Below are 6,000 nucleotides of genomic sequence, written 5' to 3' on the forward strand. Positions count from 1 at the left end.
TGTTAAATAACTACATAGGTAAAAAATTCAACATAAACCACGGACAGACAGTTCTTAAGGTTTGCCTGGGGTAGGAAGGAAGGTTCTGGGGCTTGAGCACTATTCTTGAGCTTTTTTTGCTAGAACTCTACCACTTGAACCACGCATCACTTTTGTTTTTTTGATGGTTAATTGGAAATAAGGATCTCTCCTGTCTGGAGATCTCAGCCTCCTGACTAACTAGGATTACAGGCATGTAATCCTTCAGATATTAAAGCTCAAGGCAAGGTGTTGGATTGTTACGGAAACTCACTAGAGGTTATAGGCAGACAAGGAATATCATGTTTTAAACATTGCAAGCAGATGCCGGCTTCTCAGAAGGCTGAGTTGTGAGGATCAAGATTTAAACCCAGGCAGTCTTGAGGCAGACAAAGCCTCAAGACTTGTATCTAATTAGCTAGCACGAAGTCTGAACAGGAGGCATAGTGCAAGTGGCAGAGTAGCAGCCTGAATACAAAAGCCAAGCAGCCCGAAGTTCAAGCCCAAATACTGCACACACACACACACACACACACACAAAGGAAAAGAAAATAATCATAGAGGGATCAAGAGTAATCTTGGGCCCCTTTCCATTTCTAAACATACTAACTCTTCCATTCATTCAACAATCACACTGCCCCGGCACTGAGAGCTAATCAAATAGAATCACCAAAAGTCTTCAAATACTAAAAACATAGGATTCAGTAGTTATTAGAAAGTATAAAATATTATAGAGAGCTTGATGGGGAAGAAGAGTGACATTCCAGGAGAAAACTCAACCTCAAGAAAGATTAGTGGCTGCTAGTTTTGTGTGTGTGTGTGTGTGTGTGTGTCCAAATTAATCTGCTATTCTTGTAAAAACTGTATGATTAGTAAATGCCATTCTCAAATCGATTCATTGTCTATAAAGAAAGGTGAGCCTTTTAGAAACACCACCTGTGCTGGGTGCTGGTGGCTTATGCCTATTACCCTAGATACTCAAGAGAATGAGATCTGAGGATCAAGGTTCAAAGCCAATGCAGGACAGGAAAGTCCATGAGACTCTTATTTCTAATTAGTCATCAAAAAAGCTTGAAGTAGAGCTGTGGCTCAAGTGGTAGAGAGCTAGCCTTGAGGAAAAAAGCTCAGGGACAGTGCCCAGGCACTGTTTAAGCCCCAGAACTGGCACACACACACACACACCAACCCACTCACACCGCCCCCCCCACACACACACAAAGGAAAGAAAAACACCCATGTTCCTCTTTGGAAGACCAGACTGCAGCCCCCGGAGTAGAGGGTCCCACTGTCACACGATGCCACGCGCTAGCTGCTTCTCCTCTGTCATGACATCTGTGTCCCACCACGCCAGGAAGATGCACTTTGGAAATAAATCAAAAGAACTCAAATTTGGAACCAAAGACCCAAGAACTTGGCCTGAGTGAGGAGCCCCCACATCCCAGCTTTCTGCTGATAAATGGGGACAAACAAAGGCTTCCCAGAACCAGGTTCACATAGGGTACCCAGAGCTGAATGGTCAAGTATTTCACAAAGTTTTCCTACTCTTAGCTACAGCTACATATAAGTCTAAAGACAAGTGCCAAAATTTAAGGAGCAAATACATGGCTTTAAAAAGAAAAGATTAAAAAGTTTTAAAGGTGTTTGGGAGGCTGAAATAGGCAGATCATGTGTGTCTAGCCAGCCTGGGAGACAGTGTGAAACCAGCACTGCGGATGTGTGTCAGTGGTAGAAAGTACTTGAAGACACTCAATGTCCAACAGAGAAAAAAATATGCATGTATTATATTTATCCTCTCCTTTTTACATTGCATATGTATATTATATGGTACTACACAAATACATGCGTATGTGGCATTTATGATGAATATGCACACAGACTCAGATGGGAGAGTTTATTTTCTCTTTTGGAGAAACATGAGATTTCGACTCTGTCTAAGCTCTGGGGTGGGTTTTTGGTTCCCATGTCTGCTGCAGGACCACGGTGGATGCTGGTGCAGGCATTCCAGGCGGACCTGCAGGGGGCAACAGCATCCGACTTGTGTGGGACTTGGGAGCCATGGCGGCCTATCTGCTGCCTGCAGTAGGCCCTCTAGCTGCCCAAAGGAGAAACGGCCAGCCACTCCAGCCTATGGACAGTTCTGTTTGGGTAGAGAGGAGGAGATAGTCCACAGTTTCCTTTGTTTTTTTTAAAAAAAAAAAAACAAAAACGGTGCTGTTTTTAAGAGCTACTTTTAGCAAGCCAAGGAACAGTGATAGGGAAACTCTCACATGCCCATCCTATGTCCAGCTTTGTTCTAAGTACTTCTAAAAACAGGAGCTCACTCCTCACAATGCCATCAAGGGGTGGCTTCATTGCTGCATTTCACAGGGGAGTCTGAAGCTCAGAGATGGGGTGTCACTGCCTAGCTCACACAACTCCTCACTACCAGGGCTCCCACTGGCACGCAGGCCCCAGCCCATGTCCCTAGCTTGGTCTCTGCAGGGTCACTGGAGATGGAGGAGGGGAGATGCGTTGCTCTGCCTGCAGAGTAGAATCAAAGCTGATGAGACCCCTCTTCACATGGAGTCTCCCTCCTGTATAATTTTTTTGGTAATAAAGATTCCAAACCTTTTTACAACTATTTTTTTAAGTTTTATTGTTTGTTGGGGTTTTTTGTTTTTGTTTTGTTTTTTGGTCAGTCATGGGGCTTGAACTCTGGTCCTGGGCACTGTCCCTCAATTCTGCAGCTCAAGGCTAGCACTCTGCCACTTGAGCCACAGCACCACTTCTGGCTTTCTTCTGCTTATGTGGTGCTGAGGAATCGAACCCAGGGCTTCATGCATGCAAGGCAAGCACTGTACCACTGAGCCAACTTCCCAGACCTCTTTTTAAAATTTTAGAACAGTTTTTTCTAAAAATATTATTTTAAGGCCAGGTACAATGGCATACTCCTATAATCTCAGATAATCAGGAGGTAAAGCTCAGAAGGACTGCTGTCTGAGGATGAAATAAAAAATCAAATCTGCAAAATCAAAATGAAAAGTACTGGAGGGGCAGGGCACTGTGACTCAAGCACATTGTGAGACAAATACAAGGTCCCAAGTTCAAACCCCAGGACCACTTACTCAAGTCCCAAGTGGACATTCTAGTAGAAGAGTTTTGCAAAACAGCATTGATGGTTTTCTAGCTAGCCACTTAAAGGTTGCCAGTATGTGGCACTGGTATAAAAGTCCAAATGTCTTAAATGCTCTATATAGAAACTGACTCAAGATTTCCTCACGAGCAAACGCGATTACAAGAATGATTCTCTTACACTCTGTTTCCTGAGCACTTACGATGTGCCAGTCCTCCTATGCCACATGCCCTCTAGACATGAATTCTAATCCTTAAACCACCTGCAAGTAAGATCTCTGCGCCCATTTCCTGGAAGAGGAAATAAAAAGCAAGTAGCCTGTCCCTTCAGCTTATGAATGTCAGCACATGAATCCCAGACTGTGGCTAGTCTTCTTTGTTCTAGGACAGAATTAAGTAGAAACCGGTCCGTCTTGAGCTCCATTCAAGGGAGGCAATTAGTTTCATGAAAGGTTTTGTGGTGTGCAGTGACTGGGGCTGGGGCGGCGGGGGGGGGACAGGGGGGACATCTCAGTTCACCTAGGACAGTGCCGATTTGTGCCTGCTATGAGCACAAAAACTCCCTGCTTTGGACAGTGAGTTACGAGGTTCCTGCCTGCCGAGATGAAGCCATGTGTTTCCAGGCAACTCTGGGCTCCACATCAGCCCTCAGGGTCTGGTGCCTTTTGATCCAGTGAAGTTTTGAAGTTTTATCTTCTTCTGGGCTTCATTAAGCTTCCGTTGGGTGGAGAGTTCCCTGCCTCCTCTCCGCTTGTAAATGCTGCACTCCGGTATTTCACATAAACAAATCAGCCCAATTAGATAGGCAAATGAGTCATTGTAACTTACTCAAGTCCCAAGTGGACATTCTAGTGGAAGAGTTTTGCAAAACAGCATTGATGGTTTTCTAGCTAGCCACTTAAAGGTTGCCAGTATGTGGCACTGGTATAAAAGTCCAAATGTCTTCAATGCTCTATATAGAAGCAGACTCAAGATTTCCTCACGAGCAAACGCGATTGCTATAGCAGAGTTAGGCCCTGGGTCACCGGATGCCAGCTTTTCCAGGAGCTTTGTGCTCTACTAAAACCTACTTTTTATTCTAAGGCCTCAATTTTGACAAATTATTTTGGCACCTACCCAATACTCTTGCCTCCAAGAATTTCTAACAGGTTTCAAAACAGACTGAATTCTATTGAGTGGTAAGTGGTGAGGAGCCAGCAGCTTGAAGGCAGTGAAGAAAGAGGACCCAGAGGTAGAGAAGGCTGGGGGCTTTTGGTGTGAGGAGTGACAGCCCTCAGCAACTAACTGAAGATGTGTAAGTGTTCTCACCTCACTGGGAGTCAATTCCCTTATGTGTAATAAAAGTGATAGTAGCTAGGCACCGGTGACTCACACCTGTATTCCCGGTTGATCAGGAGGCTGAGGTCTGAGGATTGTGTTTGGAAGCCAGCCTGCGCAGGAAAATCCATGAGACTCTTATCTCCTATTAACGACCCAAAGAGAATCAGAAATGGAACTGTGGCTTTAGCAAAAAAAAAAAAGTTCAGGGACAACACCCAAGTCCTGAGTTCAAGCTGTAGGACTGGCATCAAAAAAAAAAAAAAAAATCCTTACCACTCCAAGGGCTACTGTGGGATTAAATGAGACAATGTATATATCCAGCCTGCCTGCAATGTAACAGGCCCTTCCTGCCTTCCTGTATCCTTCCAGTGTTAGCCTCACATGGCCGGGTCCTGTTCCAGGCCCAAATGCTCTCCAAACAATCTTATTAATGCCTATTAAGATGAAACCCAATAAAAGTGCCAATATTTGGTGTTGAAATAATTGATGTAGCAGAGTGAGCCCATGAAGCACCCAGGCAGGCCCCTGGTGCAATTGAACCTTCCACCCGGGGGATGAAATTCACAACCGTAATTGCTACCATATAATTCTTATTAATGTTGTGCCATAATTCCTATTTATTCCACGGGGCTTGTAAATGCATTAGGACTTGTCAACATATTATTTTACACTGTTTATGATCTGTAGAATTATGTCCTTCAGGGTTGCATTGTGCAAATGCCCAGAATAAATGGCTTTAGGCCTCATTAAAAAGAGCAAAAAGGCGGCTGCTTGTGGAAGTGGCTCTCCATCACCGGTCTGCCGGTCAGAAGTCAGGAAAGTGATTTGAAATGAAATGTGGAGCCAAGCCCTTCATTTTTTACTTGTGGAAAGGAATCTCCCTTCCTGCCTGAGCTGTCAGCCATGGCTCTGCCCTGCCAGGAAGTGTGAGAAGCTAGGGTGTAAATGATGCATAGGTGTGTGCACGAGCCAGCCCTGCATGCGCACGCTGAGCTGGGCTTCGGAGCCCCAAGGGTTTCTGCTCGCTGTTTCTTGGGGTAGCACTTCTCAATTCCAAAGTGTCCAATATTTACCCCCACTTCAGTGTATATATCTAAAAAGTACAAACATGGCCCCTCGCAGAGCTCTGTGCATGTCTGAGCCAGGACACTGTAGAAGGGAGAGGAGAGTCGATGTGCTAGCCTGTGCACTGTGCGTATGGAGAGAGGGATCTGAACTCACTGGATTTTTGTGTTTGGCATTGCAGCCTACCCAGTACCTTTGCAGCCATAGGCTTCCCTGCCATAGACTTAAAACCTTTGCTCTCTTTGCCTGACTTCTATAACTATACCCTCTGTTTTTAGTACTTTCAAATAAAAAAAATTTAAGAACAAACAAAAACCTTTCCTTTAGTGGGGTGCTGGTGCCTGTAATCCTAGCTATGCAACCTGAGGATTGTGGTTTGAAGCTAGCCCAGGCAGGAAAATCCAGGAGATTCTTATTTCCAATTAATCACAAAAAAAGCCAGAAGTGGGACTATGGCTCAAGGAGTAGAGTGCTAGGTCTTTATTT

At 44.8% G+C, this 6,000-nt stretch overlaps 1 protein-coding gene across 1 annotated transcript in view; it reads left to right on the plus strand.

Annotated features, from left to right (window-relative positions):
* Nucleotides 1–6,000, plus strand: part of Jazf1 (JAZF zinc finger 1) — a 140,790-nt gene that overhangs the window by 121,722 nt on the left and 13,068 nt on the right. The gene's annotated exons all lie outside the window — the stretch shown is intronic.

Source organism: Dipodomys ordii, unplaced genomic scaffold (assembly GCF_000151885.1).
Source record: "Dipodomys ordii isolate 6190 unplaced genomic scaffold, Dord_2.0 Scaffold76, whole genome shotgun sequence".
In the NCBI taxonomy this organism is placed as follows: Eukaryota; Metazoa; Chordata; class Mammalia; order Rodentia; family Heteromyidae; genus Dipodomys; species Dipodomys ordii.